The 20294-nt window shown below is 46.0% G+C and overlaps 1 long non-coding RNA gene across 2 annotated transcripts in view; it reads right to left on the reverse strand.

Moving 5' to 3' along the window:
* LOC140215946 (uncharacterized) overlaps positions 1 to 20294 on the reverse strand; it is a 172593-nt gene that overhangs the window by 144181 nt on the left and 8118 nt on the right. For both annotated transcript variants that reach the window (XR_011892546.1, XR_011892547.1), the window contains exon 2: positions 2658 to 2728. This is a non-coding gene — a long non-coding RNA (uncharacterized lncRNA). The remainder of the gene's footprint in view (positions 1 to 2657; positions 2729 to 20294) is intronic.

A 20294-nucleotide genomic window follows, 5' to 3' on the forward strand; every position in this document is an offset into this window, starting at 1 on the left:
TATATATACTCATATTGAGAACGCCTGGATAGAAATTACCTTCTTCTGTCTCTGACAAGGCATAGAAAACTATAGCGAAGTACTACTAATAAGAGCATGCAATAAAACAAGTGGAATCAGTCACGTACTCCACCTGCATGTGACCTTCGTAAGAGCCTAACATTGTCTATATAGATAAGATAGCAAGTGTGACAACTACACTACCGGTTGATGGGCTCTGTCTGAGTTTTCGGCAATTACTTCGGTGAAGGAATGTAGTGCGGGCTCGCGGAGGGCGGTGTCTGTTCGTGTCGAACAGGCAAATAAAAAGTAGATGCCACCCGGCCACGAGCAAGAAATACGACATTTCGTGTGCAGGCGTCGAGGGATTAAGAAGGGCAACTGTCTGACAATAGCTACTTAGTGCCTTCCCATATCCACGTGGTCTGGGGCTTCTTATGTTGAGCGATCCATGTTCTTCCTGTTGGCGTCTGTGCCACGATCACCGAGGCTGCACTGCTGACCCAATGCAAGCCCAGGAAATACTCTCGCGCACGTTTATTCCAACGATCATTGACCTGCGTGCATTAAACTGCAATACACATTAGCCTATACTAAAGAAGAAAGGGTTCTCTATGATGATTATACGGACCCCAAGTTTGCCTCTTTTTGTGCAGTTGCGAAAGGGGCGTAATTGGAAAGCAAGGTGGTTGAACCATTGCGCATACAAGCGCAGACACTTGATCGTTAGTGTAGGAGAAATTATCAGCTTAACGCGAGGGCAGCACTCTTTCTTTCATTAAAACGTAGGCATCACTATACCGATGCCATAGCATTCCTTAAACGAGGTACGTTCATTTCTAGGTCTTCAAGAGTAATGGAAGGCCTGCGCATTTTCCCATCTGTTTATGCGTCCATAGCATCTTCGTCGACAAAAAAAACTAATTTTTAGTGACGCCCGTATTTTAGGCCCTGGCTTTTACACTGCTTGCGTATTAAAAAAAAAAAGAAACATAATGAAGAAGATAGAATTTGTTGACAGGAAAGACAGAGGTCGACCTGAGCTAGTGCGCTCTAGTCTGCTACTCTGCACAGGTGAAGAGGGAAGGGAAGTTAAAATCTAAAAGAAATAATAATTAAAAACAATGTGGAATTACTTCTTGCTAGTCACTAAGGTATTTTATGATTTTGCTACCTTATAGCAGTCATATAGTATACTTTGGCGTTAAATCATGCCTATACCGTATATTTTTTTATTATTAGTATCAGCTAGCTTTTTTGAAGTTCAGGTAACAAAATTGCTCATTCATAGTGGTCAGTGTGGACGTTATGTTGCACGGCCTGTCGAATCTCGCCATGGGAGTAACGGCGGTTAATCAACGCGGCCACCTCATAACCTCAGGCTCGGTTCACACAAGTACATCTAAAGCTGGGGAAGAAGCTGCCAATGCGATGGCGTCAGCGTCAACCAAATCAAGTCAAATAATGAGCGACTCCAAGGCGGCAGTCAGAAACTTCGCGAGAGGGCGCATCTCGACTGAAGAATGAAGGGGTTTAGCAGAGCAAGGCTCAGAAGTGTACAAATAATATGGGAACCAGCTGACGCAGCCTAACCCGGCAACGACGAAGCTCACAACTTATATATATAGCTCAACAATTAATCGGCTGAGCTAGCGTAAAAAATACACCAGAGCAGCCCTCGCCCCGAAGAACCGGCAGTGACCTTATGGTGACTTACAGAGGGATCATAGATCACTATCGATTGGGGAGGCTAAAATACCCAGAGGCACACAACATATTACACAAAAGACAATGAGTTGCATGGACAGGAATGTACGCCAACCCCCGGTACTATGTAGTCACTACTGCCCGGAACTACACAGCGGCGAATGTAAAAACTGCACAGCAAGGGTAGACCTATAACACATACTGTGGGCCTGCCGTGCAATCATCACCACAGACAAAGCAAGAAAAATGATAACTACAACGGAGAGGTAGGAGAAGGTACTGCTCAGCTCGGACGCCGAGACTCAGTTGCGGGCTGTCCGTATGGCCGAGGCCGCCGCCAATGAGCAGGGGCTACTGGCCGATAAATGGGGGGGGGGGGGGCTCCGAATTTTCCCAACCCCTGACCCGTTCATGGACAATCAATAAAGTTATTCTCTCCCTCTCCGCAAAGAAAGAAAACTGCCACGCGTAAGTCGCAGCGTTGTATAGAACGTTGCAAGGAAAGTCATGAAAAAAAAAAAGAACGCGACTGATAGTCCGGAGATTACGGTATCCGATGATACAAGACCCATGTGAAAAAAATATGAAAATAAATATGTCGGCGCGTTTTCTGAAGTGTACTGGCGACGTCTGTTGTACTGAGATAATGCGCTGAGCTGATGTTGACATCGTCAGCTAGTTACGTTATACCGTTTAAGCTTTTGTATTTACCGTAGAAAAATTAAGCTTGTTTTTTTAATATGATACAAATTCTGGTACCAGACCATTGTTTCCGTTCAGTTGTTGTTGTTCACGGCAATGGAGGTCCGTTATTTTCCTGGTATGTGAAAGAAGGCAACACAGCACACAGCCTTCCAGATTATCTAAAGTAGCTTTTGCTTTTGCTTTTATTTATCCTTCCCTTTCTAACTAAAGTAATACGCCTCGTAAATTGCAGGCTGATCACTCACGCTCTATTGAGGAGGCTTGCAGTGCCACAACCCGACAGGAGATAACTGTTGCTTGGAAGAGAGCCCCCATGCTGTAGACAGAAGAAAAAAACAATCAGCATTTATTAGGATCTAAGGCACCAACCACCTTCTCAACACAGTTCATGTAATTCCGACACGTAGCAGAATAGGACGCAAAGCGCTTCACATCCTCCGCTCCTGCAGGGCTAACAACAAAGTCAGGCATACAATTTTCTGGGTACCGGGACACACTGGAATAGAAGGGAACCTAAGGGCGAACAAGGCAGCTCGAGAGCACACAAACCTAGCGGCCACAAGCACCGACCCTGAGGAACCCATACCACTCAACCCAAGATACTCAGACATTCTGAATTCTGACAAGGGGGTCCGAATCAAATACCCTCCATTCCACAACAGCCTAAATCAGCATGAAGCAAACTCTTGGAGGAGGCTGCAAACAGGAACGTGCCCAAATCTAAACACACTAAGCAAGATGTTTCCCACCCAGTATAGAGACATTTGCCCCTGGTGCGGCGCCAAGCCCACCTTATATCACATTACATGGGGATGCGTTCACAATCAACAATTCCTTCAAATAAAGGACCCGAGTGTGGAGCAGTGGAAGAGGGTGCTTTCCAGCAGCGACCCGAAAGTCCAGCATGGACTAGTGAGGCATACTCACCGAGTAGCCACCCTCAGTGGTGCCCTGGAATAGGGGCGTCGACCCTGCGCAGATGGGGACGAAGACCGTGAAGACGGCCGACCACATCTGCCACCGCTAATTTCTAACCAATTAGAGAAAATAAAGTTTTTCCTCCTCCTCCTCTCAACACAGTAGCTTTTTTTATTAGGCTGCAGAAAGAAGCCACGAGGCGCAACTTGGTTCTCCAATTACAAAAGAGCACGCCGGAGCTGACCGCTAAATGGCGCTAAGTGTAGTCTGCGAGAACATCATCCTCTCGCTCGAAACTTCCAGTGCTACGGTAATTCTTTCACCGAGTCGACGAAAGCTTCTAAGACAGATAAAGCAGCCTCCTCCACGCTTGGGCGCCCTTTACAGCGCGAAGTTTTCAGTTACCTTACTCATTTTCTTGTCTACACTCCTTTTCTCGCCTTGCAACGATGTCGTCAACACGAATCTTTGTGAGCTTATCTGTCACTCGAGAAAGTTGCACGTCGGTGTGGTACTGCGCGAAGCTCCATAATTGGACTCCGTTGGAAGATCCTCCCATCTCAAGGTTAATTTCAAGGATGGCCTTCGTTGCGACGGGAAAGATGGTCCGGAAACCTTTTTAGAGCCTCTCCTAGTGTGCGCGTTCTGGAGATGTTCTCGTCACCCTTAAACCTCCTCTACTTGGAAAGTATTATGAAGGAGGGAATGACCTCTCGGCACGTTAAGGAACGGAAGTTGAGAGGAAATTGCGAACTTGAAAACACTTTTGAAAAAATAAATAAATAAATAAAACAAGAACAAAAAAAAGAAGGCTGGATGAAATGAACAAACTTGGTATCTCCAGCAGCACATCAATTTGCTGGCACGCTTTGAGGACCATAGAGGTAGCACACAGTCAGCATGGCTGATAAAAAGTTGCTGATAATGAATGAACGCACTAACAGCAACAAAAAAAAAGCACGGACGAGTAGAGAGGAAGAACTGTGGGTCAACGCTTCACGACACTACCTCAAACCATGATTTCCCTGCCTCTTCCCGCCTTACATACACATTTTCTGTCTTCTAAATCTTTAAACCGCCATCAGGACCGCAGCCTTCTTGGCCAAACCAAGACTGTCCGAACAAAATATAATTGAATCCACTTCTTGCGTTAGTATTTGTTTATTTTCCGTTGACTGTATATGGCAATAACGTCCAGTTTCTTTTTTCTTTTCGTTCCTAAATACGAAGACTAAAGAACGGTCGAGTGCGATCTCTCGACACAATAGGTCGGCGAAGCGGGTTCCGCTCGTACCGGTTCAGTGGTCGATAAAGGCAAGCGGACTTCCGACGAAATAAGCTGTGTTATCTCCGTGAGAAAGTTTCTTTTACGAAGCGCTCGGGGAAAAACGCACGATGTGTATTTATATTGTTCTCACTCTTGAACGACTACATTGCTGCTCTTGAACATGGTTAGTGACACTATATAAGGGATTACAATAACGCCATCACGGGAACGATTTTGAGTGCCCGCTAATGAACTTGCTCTAAATTTTCTTGCTTCTCCCCCCCTCTTTTTCTCCGTTTTATTTTAAAGAAAGACATGTGAGGCTGTTTTTACAAAAGCTTGTATTGTGATAGCATTTATAGGGATGCTACAGGTGAACTTTCGCCGTCGGCATGGCCCTAGCGATAATGTTACACTTATATTTAGGTATATGTGTGCTATATGCTTATTTATGGCGCACATGGAAGGTAGATGCTATAGTATTCAACCATCAAAGTTGCTGGAACCAGTCCTTACATTTTGGACTGATAACTTTGCAAATTTTTTAGAGTTGAAGTTTGCGAACAAAAGCCATGAAAGATTACAATCATCTTCCATGTCTATTACGGTAAACCTTCTCACTCTAATTGAAGCTGGATGGCGATTGAGCCTCAGGTTGAAGTCGATGAAAGACAGCCTTCGTGAGTGAGTTAGGAGTGTGATTGAGGCGCTGTCATAGCATACTGCCCTCTATCGCGTCATCCGTCGCCTGATGGCAGTAGTACCAGTGTCGGACTATTAAATGTTGTGACTGCCATTTCCTCGGTATTGTCACACATTTTTAGACTGCACTGTACTCGGGATCGGTACATTTTTTTTACTCCAGTATTTCCGGAGTCCGCTTACATAGTTAGAGTGCACCACTTTCATGATCGGTCCACACTTGAATGTATGATGACGTCTCAATTCTTTGGCTAGGATCCGAAATTTTATGGCATCCGCGCGGAAAAACTCTCCCCTAAAACGTAAGAGTGAAAGAGCGAACAAAAGCAAATGCATACGGCCGCTCCCGTCGGAGCTCGGTTTAACGGCCACTTGTGTCTAAAGCGGCGTTCCGTCGCAGCTGCCTCTCCCTAAATATATGACGTAATGCGTGACGTAGTGTACGCCTGATAAGATGGATCACGAAGGGGGATTCTTGGTGCGATTTGGCTCCACCTTTGCTATGGGAAAGTGACGCGTGATCCGGTGCGCCTTAAGAGCAGCGTATCCACGAGGAGCGACAACGTGAGCAGCGGCTGGAGAGAGACCGTTGACGTCGTGCCAAATTGGAGGCCCGAGAAGAAGAGCGTGCCCGCGATGTGGTACGTATGAGGGACGAGCAAGAGTCGACGACACATATCGCGGCGCCACGAATGCAGCAAAGAGACGTCGACGCCACGAGGGCGTGGTGCCGGGATTCGACGGTGTCTACGCAATGTTGCAAAGAGACTTTCTCGATCGCAACTTCGGATCAAGCTGGCGAGTATGTGATCGCCTGTGCTTCGATAAGGACCTCTCGGAAGTCAACGGCATGTGGTCGGAAGAGCGATGGCAGGAGGCGGTGGATTTGCTGACGCGGTGCTTTCCCAGCGGGGACGTTGGGGAGTTTCGAGTCTGCGGCATGCGTAAGCAGGCGCTGATGAAGGGTATCATGCCTCGGTTCAGTACAACGCATGTACAGAGGCTCTGATAAAGAGTACAACAAGAGTCTCGACAGCGAATGGTTACGTGTATCCCGCATTTGTCGGCGCATCTTCCGAAGCTAAACGCCGGTCGTAAAAGCTTCGCTAGTGATCAGGCTTGGCAGAGTGGAATAACTCACGAATTAAAAAATTAATTCACGTGTTTTACATGCCAAAACCAGCATTTTATTTTGAGGCACGCCGTCGTAGGGTAAAAGCCTCCGTGAACAGATGATAACAATGCCGGGCTTCTCAGCTTAGAGGGCTTCGTTCAAATGTCCCGATCGGGCATTCTATTTATTTAGTCATTTCATAAACTGGTAATTTAGCTCTAAGGGAGAAAAAGTGACAGGCGATAGTAATATTCAGCGTTGTGCTTGGGCTCTTTGGACGTTGCTCAAAGCATGAGCAGGTGCAACATCTTCGCGTGATGCAGTTCTGAAGGTAACTCCTGTGGGATAGATGCAGTGTCTTTATAGAACTAACTGCCCTCTCTCAGCTACGAAACATGTGAAAACGCTGGCATGAAGAAGAGCGCCTCCAATGGATTTGCAGGCGTCGGACACTACGGGGCATGAGATGAGACCAACGGGAAACATTTGACGTCCGTTATGGCTTGTGTGCGGGAAATTTCTAAATGTGTTCTATTCTGCCTTCTCGAATCATGCACGTGTGAAGTAATGTTTAGAGAACCGGCCTTCTGCGCTGTTGGTACGGTGGTCGAATCTCGCCAGTGGACATATTTATTTCTGGTTAACGATTTTTTTAAGTAAACATTTATTTACGTATAGGCACCATGAACGGCGAAATTTCACTTGCGGCGTTTAATAAGGGTTATCGAAATAAGAACATACAAACTTGTATATCCGGAACATCACGGCGACAGGGAGTTATACCTACCTAGTAGCTACCTACCTACCTACCTAGTAGCTGACGTCGGCCCTCTTTTATACCCTGTAATATCTGCGGAATCAATCAACCAATGAGTCTAGAAACATACCTGATAAGGAAAAGTGGTAGTAACTCTCTAGCCAAACTCTTCATTTTTAAAAGTACCAAACAATTTCACTGTTCAATATTTGAAACCGGTGCAAGTCCACTGGCGCCGCTGTTCGCGGGAAGCGAAGTCGCGCCTTTGCGGCGCCATTACGTGCTCTGCATTGCGTGTTAAGGCGTTTAAGGGTGCCAGAAATTCGGGTGCATCCGCGTAGGTCACATCCCCTAATAGATCCGCGTAGTGCAAAGTGCTGAAACACAGCGCTAAACGTTGCCATCGACATAAGTGATTCGCCCGTCAGGTCGTAATGCCGTCGGGATGCCGTCGTGGTCTCTCCATCATCAGAATTCCAGCTTTATCATTTCGATTTCTATCATACCCTCATTGTCACGCCATCGTATTCATTCACTCATCGTCACTCAAATCTCTTCATGTCGTCGGCGTAACGCTGTCCTCGTTATCGCTCCGCAATTATTCTACAATCGTCACTTTGTTGTCGTCATGCCGTAGTCTCGATACTTTCTTCGTCATTCCATCGACATTATTGCTGCTTCTTCATTCTATCCCCTTCTCTGCGTCGCCAACTTACTGACATGGTTATGGCGGACGCAGATGTGCGAGTGTCATACCAAAGTGGGCCGATCCCGGACAGAATGTCTATCGCATATAGCCGGATCAATGGAAATCTCAGAGTGATCACTACAGACTCTAAGCAAAGATGTTTTCAGCAATACCGTGTGTTACTACATTGCTTCAATGGTAATCCCATTAGCATCGATAATCATTGTGCACCACGCACGCCACTGAATTGCGCAGCCTGCGAGGCCATTGGCGCCGTTCCTCATCATGCCGCAATAGCTGCCAGGGCGCTGTTTTTGCTGCACTGCAGCTGTTGACTTGTGTGCTACGTCGCACCGAGATTCCGTCCCCGCGTATTTTTGGAACACAGTTCCAGGAGATTCAGCGCAACGCTAGGTCTTCCCATCACTTCCATTGTTTCGTTCAGCGTGTAAAACAGACGAATGTTCATTGCTGCTTTTTACACTGTCTCGCTTGCTTAGTAGAGCAGCCAACAATAAATAAGAAATAAGTCAAGTTACACGTCCATGTCCCGCGTATGAATTATTCGTGTCCGAGTGCTTGGTGCCAAGGTGAATATCTTCGACGAAAGTTTCGAAAGTGTAATTGTAAATAGGAGCTTTAATTAAAATGTGTGCTTTAATTCGCAACCTGCATTTCGATTCATGCAAATATACTATGGTGCAAGTAGGAAGGAACATCATTAAAAGCGATAACTTTATGGGACAACTAGCAAAAAAAAAAAAGAAAAATATGGGCATAGGGCAGTCAACAAAATATGGCCATATGGGCAGTCACTAGCCTGAACTGGCCTTTCATCGCAGTCTTACCGACCGCTTGTTGAGATTTAATTTTTACTGTAAATATACAGATAATAGAAATATTTTTATCTATATATAGCCTTGTTGTTCTCACACTCGTCAGTCTGCACGTGTAATTGCTCAGCCCGGCATAAGCCTGCCTTTATCTGAAAGGTATAGGATTGGGCTTTTACAGCAGCTGTATATTGCTAGCCGATTCGTCCGTCCGTCCATCCGTCCGTCCGTCCGTCCGTCCGTCTGTGGCGTGTACACCTAAAGCTCCACCAGCACAACACCATGCTCATGCGCGAATGAAAGATAAAGCAAGGCACGCGATTGGCTGCACCAGTAGTGACGTCGTTGCTCTACGTCGCCGCCGAGCGGGCGCGTAGCCGTTTCTCGCCAGTGCCGAAATCGGTAGGCCACACGTCATACGTACTCCTGAGGAGTGCGCGGCGTTTGATCAGTAACACCGTCAGCAGAACCGGGAACGAGATCGTCTACGCCGTCACGATGCTGCAGCCCGGGCACAAGAACAGGCTCGTGCAGCCAAGCGCAAGCAGCAACTGCGTACAGAAGATCCGGCAGTCTACCAAGCCGTCGTTTAATGAACCGTCGGGATTAATCCAGTGATAAACACCCGGGGCCGCACGTTTCAGCTTCGCTGATTCACCGTCTGTGAACACAGAGGACAAAGGAATGAAGACAGAGCTCTCTTCGCTCATCTGTCCTCTCTCGTGTTGTGTTGCACTGTCTATCAATACATTAAGCCGTGCTATTATAAGACGCTGTTTTTATTTTTGTAGTTTAATTATTCGTATCAAGTAGCTGCACAAACTGATGTGACAGGTCAATGCTCCTCCTGAAGCAGTGAATCTCTTGAGTAAGGCGCACGGATGATGCCTCCGGGTCGATGATTCGTGCTAGGTTATACTTAAATTAACGTGCAACATATATAGAAAATCACCGTCCTTTGTTTCACTTTGCTCTTAGCGCGTGACAAACTGCCACTAAGCTACAGAATAAAATCGATCCAGGGACGATGAAACACCATAAAAAAGCAAATATAAAGAGCCGCCCAGCTTACATAAGCGTTATTTTTTGCGCGTTATACTTTGTTCACTGAAAATATGTTGTGGGTCACGTGTTATTTCTCGATGTTTCGGCTCTTACGACGTATGTGACCAAAGACATGCAGTGAATGCCAGAACAACGTGGCGTCGGGCCAATTGACGATCTTCATAATTTCGTGAGTTACGCGCACAATGAACACCACAAAGAGGATAGCGGACAAGGAAGGAACGATTGATACAAAAAAACTGTTGTTTCTAGCACTCCATTGGATTTCATTCTCTGTTTTGTCTCGCCTATTCCGTGCCCATCAAGTTCAACTTTGGACGTGAAGGGAAACAAGAATAAATTGTAGACATTGAAAAGCAACGACTGATTAGCAGTTTCAGTGCGTTCCATCACGTAGACTTGTGCTTCCAGCTCCCGTTTTAATGGCGCATAATAGACGAAGGATTTGCGTGTCTCTTCAAACTCCACAAGAACGACAACCGCCACTGAAGAAACATCAGGGACTATATTCACGGAAAGTGCTAACGATAAAATTGTTCGTAAGGCATATTAGAGCCAACCGTAATGCAGGACATATCATTTGCTATGTCGGCTGGCCAATGGCAGAAAGCATAAAGTCAAGCGGTGCAGCGTGAAGCAGGAAAGACGACACAGAAAAAATAGGACGAGCGCTTACTGCCAACTGAAAGTTTAAGGTTTGATATAGAGGTTTACATAGAAAAGCAGAAGGGAAAAAATATGCGAAAGGCGAAATGAAACAAATATACCATCATCGCCCGCTGTTCGCATTGACGTTTTCTGGAAATGCCAACTCCCTTTGCAATAAGGCCAGGGATGGCTTACTTATGCGTGGGCAACCTTGATGTGCCAATGCAACCGCTTGGACAGTGATGTGCGTGCGGTCGTCCATGGGCGAACAAAATACTTTTGTTTGCTCGAACGCCGGAGAGCATGCGTTAAAAGGCCAGGCTTAAAGACACAATAAATTTTCTGCTGGCAGTAAGCGCTCATTCGCGCCTCTTCTGTGCCTGTCTATCCTGCTTCGCGTTGCAACACTCGCCACTATGCGAAACCGACAAGCCCAAACGACCACACTTCAAAAGCAGAAAGCCATTCGGAACGAAAAGCGTTGTGAATTACAGCCCAGAGAAGTAAACGCTTCCCTAAACTTGGCCACACAACAGCACTAAAGAAAAATGAGCGGCTGAACTCTGTGCGTTCTCAATGGCAAGCCGTATTCGGCGATAATGCAAGCGTTCTGACAGTGAGTGGTCGCGGTTATCGAATGATAGGGGTTAGGTTTTGCCTGTGCCCGTGACAGTGCACTTGTTCTCTTAGTTAGGGGGCGAATGTCTACAACAGTTTATTTATTTATTTATTTATTTATTTATTTATTTATTTATTTATTTCAAAGCAGCTTACAGGCCCCAAGGAGAGCATGGAGTAAGGGGGGTGTCGCAGAACGAATGACAACAGAAAACCGGTTCATGCGAGCTAAAAATTATTTACAATGTCAACGTGCTTGCAACGCAGTGTTACAAATAAAAAATGGGAAAGCAATGCAAAGAAATGTCAGGAAAGGAATGAAAAGTACAGTTCATTGCAACACTCGCGCATGAGCACAGCAAAATAACACACATAGTGCGAGCCCATAACGCAAACAATAAAATTAAACCAACAAACTGAAAAAAAGATGGGACAGAACAAGTAGGAATTGCCTGAAATAGAGACAGTTCATGGTGGCATACAGAATGGCGCATTGGAAAAAAAGAAAAAAGACACGACACATATATGACACATGTTATATGACATGACGCTTGGAAAAATGAACATACTTGTTATATTAAAAACCGTGGATTCAGCAGTTGTCTGAATTTAACTTTGTTAATTTCCGCGACAGTGCTGTCAGAAAGCGACTGATATACCCGAATAGCTCGTGGTAAGGCCGAGCTATTAGTTAAAGTTAAATGCTTTCGTGTTCCCAAAAATACGAGTGAGGCTTAGATCATTATAATGTCATCATGATGTTCGAGACGCGTGTTCCAATGGCAAATGCGATGGCTTCATTTGGTTCACATATCCATGTAGCAAGGACAGGAGTGCTATGCCACGTTGGCTACTTAGTAACTGAAGGGAAAGGTTGAGTTTTATTCGAGTTATGCTTGATTGGTGGTTATAAATGCGGGAAATGAATCGTTTAGCTCGGTTTTGGACAGCTTCTAACATGCGGATCAAGTATGCATCGTAGGGAGACAATAAAGGGTACGCGAACTCAAGCTGGGGACGTACAAATGTTAGGAATGCTAATTTACGGATCTTAGACAGACAGTTACGTAAGTTTCGAAGAATCTACGTAAGAGATTGGGAAGCGTTTGCGCATATGATTGGATGTGAAAGGTCCAGGAAAGGCTTGGCGTAACATTAAATCCTAGATATTTAAATACTGATGCCTCAGATACTAGATATGCATTTATATAATAGGAAGAGCTATGGCTTGAAGCGTTTCGCGTGACTGACATTACTTTGCATTTAGATGAGTTAAGCTTCATTTGCCAGTCTTCACACCAAATGGTAACGAGCTGAAGGTTCTAAAGCATTTAAAGCTTATCAACTTATAACTACTAGCTTATAATCTTATAGCTTGCAAACTTATATAAACCTTATCAGCCTGATAAAGCTTAACCTTACTTTGTATAACTGTCGAATAATTTGCTATTGGAATCAATGCTTCGCCTTTCGGGCGAAAACACGGATTCTCATTCAGGGCATCAAGACATGATGTGTCACGCGGCCTTAAAATGGCTTGGAAATTGGATAGGCTGCGTCAGCAGTGCAGCTGGAAGGCATACGGAAAATGCCCTGTGCGTGCGGCAGAACGTGTGGGGTCAGTAGGGTAGAAATTACTTAACCAAATACGCAAGTTACATTTATACACGTATTAGAAATCCTACGTGCCTAAATTATGTTAGAGCTAGTACGGTCTTCAGGTCTAATTTTTCCATCGTGCTCGCTTCCTTATTCGCAATAGGATCTACTGTTTTGCAGATGCTGCTACGGCACAAGGGTAAAGAAAGACTGCCCTGAGCATCTCGATCCCCCCGCCCTTGTAGATGGGTGGGGCTTCTGCATTTACTTCCATGTCCCACGTTGCGCTCCTTACGGAGACGGACGCAATCCTCCGCGGTCAAAGCGGTTGGAAGTTCTTCTGTCTTGCTGCCCGAATCTTCCCACGCCATTCTGGAACCCTACGTGGAGAACGCAGAGGCCGCATAGTCGAGGAAGCCTCAAAATCCTGCAACAAATAGCGCGCTTGTTTTCCTTCTAGCTCCTGATGTGTACCAGTATGAGTTTGATTAAGTATACAGGCTAAAGCATAGCATGCTCTCTTACACCAGACCACTCCTACTTGAATGTACAAATGTACTGCCAGCTACGCTCCTGTGGACGCTGTGCATAAGGCTAAAGTTACCTCCATTTGCGTCACACATGACGATACAGTGGCACCATCTGCGATCGCGACACATGCACAATAGAGTAATAGCTTCTTTCCTTTATACAACAATGCCTAAGTAAGGCACGAAGGCAGTACGGCTGCAAAGATATTAGGGATAATAGTACGTATCTTTCTTACATACGGTTTCAGCAAGTATTGTAAAGACTGGCTCTAAAGGCGTTTATGTCAAAATCTTTGCACTGAACATAAAGATACAATAATCACCACGAGCATAACAGCAGAGATGATTTCCGATAAAAGAATATTGACAAGAATATTGAAATATAACGTGCTAGAGGGAAGCACAAAGGAGGTTTTACGGCGTATCGTTGCCCGAACAACTCTCTGCGACTCCAATTATCATGGACCTGGAAAGTTCATGTGGTTCAAATCACACGCGCCATATTCAAGTATCGGAAGAGGTTCACGTATTGCTCGCTTTGTTCGGCATGACATAGATCTAAACGCTGTCTCTGGAACTTTTTGAGCACCGAGACTGACTAACATTTCGAACAAGCTCGTGCATGACTAGAACCAAAATTTCTAAGCCAGCGCTTTAGGAAGACGACCTGCAGAGGCTTCATATTCACTGACCGAAATGCGCGATTTTCGTCCCAGTCACGGACCAGGCAGACATGTCTTCTGCATTTTAAATTAGTCTTCCAGATGATCGTATAGCGAGTGATTCTCTTTTGATAGCCTGCCTATAATGTGGCCAGTTCGCTTGAGGGAGCATCAGACGCGTACGCCAGCAGGAGTGTCCTCGGGGGCACGTTTTCTTCGACGACATCATCGCTCAGAATAATTCATGCCATTCAGGCAGCGAAGTCTAAGCAGTTGAATGAGTCTAAGCAGTTGAACCTTTCCACTCCGTTTGTTGCAGATTTCGAGTACCCTGTAGAGCGTAATAAAGGACATGTAAAGAACGCTACGGGTGGCCTGTTCTGTTATAAACCACCTCCTTCAAATTAAATGCGTAACCTGTTCTACTTTGAAAAGAAAAAATTTGCCTTCCAGTAAATAATGAACTACGTTCTCTTCCTTCGCTCTATGCACGTGCTATCAAATCCAGCTTCTCAAAAGCGCCCTTGGATACGTCTAATAGGTGTCGCTGGCAATGCTAGCGTGACCTGGCGACAGCAAATCGAGTACTGTGGCTTCGACGAAGGCATCAACTTATTAATCAAGCTTGCCAGGTTTGCACAACATCCCCTAGAGCGAGCAAACCAAAAGCCCGAGTGATTTTCGTAAATTTTAACCTTAAGAATAGGTTTGCTCAATGCTGGTGTTGTGTAAGGAGAGAGAAATAACCATGGTAACCAATTATCTAGTGGCACATCTTTTGTTTTTCCAAGCTTTGGTTATGTTATAATCAACACGAACCCGCTCCTATAATAGATCTTGCTAGCCAATGATGTCATCTCATTTCTAATCCACGACAACTAGAAAAGAGATTCTCGGCTTCAATAGGTAAAATTAAGGTCCTGCCTTTTATCTCTCGTTGCTCCATTGAGATAAGTCCACTAGACCATCCCCTTGATTTGCTAGATCCTTTCCTATACAGGTTTATCCTGAATGACCCGGTTACCATTCACCTAGGTATCCTATTAGATTAAAGTAATAGTGGAGTATTCTGTTGCTTAGATACTAAATATACACCTGGCGGGCTGCGGCCATGTTGCAAGTATATGCGTAGAACGTACGCAGAATACCTGTATGATGCTTTCTCTGCAGTAACCGATGCAACTAATGTCCATTGCAGCGTTCGTAGAATTCGGTTGACCACTTAGCAGTAGGCTACGGAAACTGTAGGTTACGTCATCAATCGTACATCTAATGCATCTGTCACACGAACATGTAAATACTCTTATACGTAAGCGGTTATTTTACCAAGTTGAAAGGGTTTTTATTGAAAAGAATATGCGCAGCCGACACACCGCACCGACGATCCTTTTTAGTGTTTCCTTCTGGACACGCTGCTGAAAGCGTGGCGCTATAGTTCGAAATAAATCGGCCAAAATGAACTTATGTATCTCGAAATATAATGTTAAAGCTTATTGTATTATATGTAATACAAATAAATTTAACAACGCCTAATAAGGAAGGTTATAGTAAAGATTTATTGTCGTAGTTCAAAGAGCGTTTGCACAACTTGCGAAGTGCACAAGTTTGTGTGGCAACATTGGGCTTCTCTTCTCGCGTTGGCTTCGGCGTTCCCGTCATTCCCGCCATACAGAGCGTTTCGTTTCCGCCACGACCATTCCGTTCCACTTTGAACACTTCCACATATCACGTCAGTGTCAAAACTTTTATTGGTTCTTGAACAAAAGTTTTAAACCACCCATTCTTGGTGGGTCCCACTCAGGCGCTACGTACATTTGTGAAGAAGCAACAACAACCTTCCCGCTTTCGTGCGCCCATCACGGGTGACCGTACTGAGGGAAAAAAGCCAGAATAGTGTCTGCCATAGCAAGGATTCTCGCTCCAGAAAGCGAAGCAGACTCAGCGAAGGCAGTCAAGGACGGCATAAAGCAACAGTTGCTCCTGAACAGTTCTACAATCTGCGCCTTGGTGGTGTCTGCCAGAATCTGCAACCGAGCCACCTAGGTTTTCAACCGTCGTGAAAGATGGTTTGAGGATACTGTGCCTGATCTCGGCGAGCACAATTTTTGGCACTTGTTCCGAGTGAACCTTTTGACGTCCCAATTTATTGTGGAGAGCTCTCACCTTGTGCTCGAATGGCAGACACCGAAATGCGTGATCCGATCCCCCCTGGAGAAGCGAGTCGCAATTGGCCGATACAAGACGTGCTCGTCGGCCGAAGATCGAACTGTGGCAAACCTCTTCGGCGTTGGGCGCTCAACCGTCAACGTCGTGAAGAGGCAGCTTTGCGAGGCATTTGTCTCTGTGCTCAAAAGCGACTGGGTCAAGATGACGACTGCAGTGGAAATGGTAAGGCACATTCAGGAATTTGAAGCTGTCTGCACTTTCCGTCAAGGTGTCGAAGCCCTTGATGTACGCCACTTTCTCATTTCGACACCATGGTAGCAGGTCACAGACTACCATAACTATAAAGACTGGTAAGTGGGCTTAATTACTATAACTTCTTTCATGTAAGAGTTCCTATTTGTACCAAATTACTGTAGTGAGAAGGCAATACTGCTGAGCCTTTTTCGTTACGCAATACGCACCAACCATTATGCCTTACGGGCAAGTCTACATCAGAAAAAGAAAATTGTATGAGGTTTTTCGATTTGGCCGGAAGCTTTGATTCCGCGCATAATTTGGTTGCTACCATCTTAAAACGTATACTGACATCAGAGCAAGAAGACGAGCGACACGTAACCTTTTTTGATGCACCACGGAGAAGATACAGGCTTGTAATTGAAGTAACAATTACAACGTCCTAATAATGGGAGGAGAGACCAGCAACGTCCCAGCTGCACAGAATGAAATATGCTTCACACACATTACTGAAAATAAACGGCATTACTGCAACCACAACAGAGAGAGAGAGAGAGAGAGAAAGAGATGAAGAGGAAAGGCCAGTATACACTCAGCTCTAATCACTCTGCACTTTGTTCTTTGCAGGTACAGCATCATTTTGCTGGCGCTTGTGCATCACAAATACCGGTTTATGTATGCCAACTCTTGCTGCCCTAGACGCTGCCACGACTCACACGTGTTCGGGCTTTCAAAACTGTTGAAGATTATTGATAGTCCGCTTTTTTATATGCCGCTTGCCACAATAGGCAGCACAGCAGTGGCACCAATAATTTTTCGTTATTAGGCTTTTCGATTGGCCCGAAACGTGATGAAGCATTTTAGACATCGCGGTGCAATAAGCGAAGCTGCAAGAAGTTTTAACTATTATTTATGTGCAGGGGGGAGAATCGTTGAAAACGCATTCGGGCGACTTAAAGCCGGGTTTGGATTCACAGCAAACAGGATGGAGTGTCATGTGAACGATGCCCGTTTGGAAATACGAACATGCTGCGTGCTAAACAACATTTGCAAGCACGTTAATGAAAGTGTCCACCCGAGTGACCATTACCAGTGGTTAAGCGAGGTGCAGCTATGCAACGTAGCATTTCCACAGCCATCACGCACAACAGAAGTCCAAGTAGGAGAAGGAGCAGCCATAAGTGGCCGCGCTTGTGGGATAATGCAGCCGCAGGAACTATACGACACGGCACGCAAGAACCTGGGTGCATGAATCTGGGTGCATGAAGTCAGATCAGTTTTTGTTGAAGAATGCCACCATTGTATCTACAAGCTTCTCCTGCAACTTGAGTGCTTTCTCCTGCAAGCTTCTCCTGCAACTTGACCGCAGCCTCAAAGCCATTACTAAGAAAGATGTATACCCTTTGCCACAGATTGATGATGTTATAGATTGCCTTTCTTTGGCCTCATACTTTTCGAGTGTAGACTTGTTGGTCCGGATACTGGCAGATTCCGGTGCACACCAGACGGACTTCTAGAATTTAACGTGATGCCGTTCGGGCTGTGTAACGCGCCTGCAACTTTTGAGCGCTTCATGGACAACATTCTGCGTGGTTTGAGGATACTGTGGTTTCCTCAAGCCACGCAGAACTCAAACTCCACGCAGAACTCCTCAAACTCAATGGGAAGTGTGCATGTGTTATCTGGATGATTTCGTGGTTTTCGGACGCGCGTTTAGTGAACACAACGCTCGCCTCAGTCTTTTAATAGAGTGCCTAGACAAAGTACGCTTGGTACTAAACTCCAAGAAATGTCGCTTTGGAGAACGCCAAACACTTGTTCTAGACCACCTAGTGGACAAAGAGGGCATAAGACCTTATCCAGCGAAACGGCTGCGTTCGAAGCTTTTCAGCAACCTCGCTCGGTAAAAGAGCTACGAAGCTTCTTGGGCCTTTGGTCATACTTCCGTCGGTTTATTTCCGGATATGCTCACATCGCGTATCCGCTGATGTGTCCGCTTCAGAAATGCGTTCACTTTGACTGGACTCCAGAATGTACGTGTGTTTTTCGTGAATTGAAGTTCTGTTTAACGTCCCACCCAGTTCTCAAAAACATCGACCCCTTGGCTCCCACAAACTGCACGCGGATGCTAGCGTTATTGGTGTCGGCGCCGTTCTTATTCAAGGCTTCGACACTAAAGAACACGTCGTAGCGTAGGCGAGTCGCTCTCTAAGCAAGCCCGAGCGCAATTACACCGTCACAGAACAGGAATGTCTCAGCGTGATTTTGGCAGTACAGCGCTTTCGGTCATACCTGTATGGACGCCCTTTCACAATCGTCACTGGCCATTACCTGTTGTGCTGGCTCGTCAATCTGTGTGATACATCTGGTAGGCTTACACGTTGGACACTCTGTCTACAGGAGTCCGAATTGACGGTTTCACGGAACCGGTAGCCGTGACTGCATGTCACGGCTACCGGTTCCCACGACGGGCTGTGATGCGGACAACATTGACCACTACATCGTATCCTTCGAGCCCGAATTTCCTAATCTCAATATCTTTAAGACTGAGCAGCAAAACGACGACACTTTAGAACAACTGCTTGCGGCCAAACTGAAATCAACAGACAATCGTTTTTGCACACGTAATGGTCTTTTATACAAGGAGAACTATTCTACCGCAGGCTCACGATATCTCCTGGTGGTCCCGAAAAGTCTGCGCACTTCCGTCTTGCGGGCTATGCATGACGAGCCAGCCTCCGATCATTTGGGAGCAGCTAGAGTGCTTTGCCGTCTCCAAGAAATATTTTACTGGCCTAATATGCATCAGGCGACGTGGCAGTACGTGTCTAGCTGCGAAGAATGTCAACGTCGCAAACGTCCCATAAATACTCCTCCTGGTAGACTACACCCTGTGCCACCCCCAAGGACTCCATTCGAGCAAATCCGCATCGACCTTCTCGGCCCGATTCCTCGGTCCTCTAACGGAAATCGTTGGATCGTAGTGTGCACTGACCACCTGACACGCTACTGTGAGACGGCTGAAACACCATCGGCTGCTGCAGACAACGTGTGCCTTTTCTTGCTACGTTTTATCATTCTCCACCACGGGCCTCCTAAAGTCGTTATTAGTGATCATGGGCGACGGTTTACTGCAGATACGGTTGAAGAGATGGTCCGTCTATGTTCAAGTTTTCGACACTCTACGCCGTACCATCCACAAACAAACGGCCTTACGGAACGCACCAACAGAACTCTCCCGAACATGTTGTCGATGTACGTCTCGACGGATCACAATAACTGGGACATCGTTCTGCCTTTCGTTACTTATGCATTTAACACCGCCAAGCACGAAACTACCGGCTACAGCCCCTTCTTTCTCCTTTACGCTCGGCCGCCACGGTATACCCTTGATACAATCTTCCCATTTATGAACCACAATGATGCCTGCATATCTGACACCATCTGCGGCGCAGAAGGAGTCCGCCGCCTTGCTTATTTGTGCACTCTTGCTTCACAAGATCGCTCGAAGGCACGTTACGACCACCGACACCGGCACGTCACATATGATCCAGGTGACTTAGTGTGGCTGTGGACGCTTACCAGAAAACGTGGGTTGTGCGAATGACTACTGACGCACTATGTTGGACCTTACTTTGTGTTATGACATATAAGCGAATTGACGTACCACAGAGCGCATCTCCTTTCAAATAGTCGACGCTCTTCAAAGACTGAAGTGACTCATGTTGCCCGCTTGAAGCCCTGCACCGCTCGACATGCTGTTTGACTTGGCCGGTGGGCTTCGTCTGCGCGGGGGATGTGCTACATATATATATATATATATATATGTTAAGAACCGTGGTTAATATATGGGTTAACGTAACATGCGAATGCGGCATTGACGTGGCGACGCTTCAGGCTGCACCAAGCTTGTCACAGTCGTGTAAGGAGTATAAAAATGGACCGCCAATGAATGTAAATTTCCAAGCTTTGAGACGACACGCGTGCATGGTTGGGATGACGCAATGATGCTCTGTTGGCCGCGGCAGTGCAATGGACGCCTGCGATCCGACTACACCAATTCCCACAGTTAGAAAAGATA

Source organism: Dermacentor andersoni, chromosome 2, assembly GCF_023375885.2.
Source record: "Dermacentor andersoni chromosome 2, qqDerAnde1_hic_scaffold, whole genome shotgun sequence".
NCBI classification, from domain to species: domain Eukaryota; kingdom Metazoa; phylum Arthropoda; class Arachnida; order Ixodida; family Ixodidae; genus Dermacentor; species Dermacentor andersoni.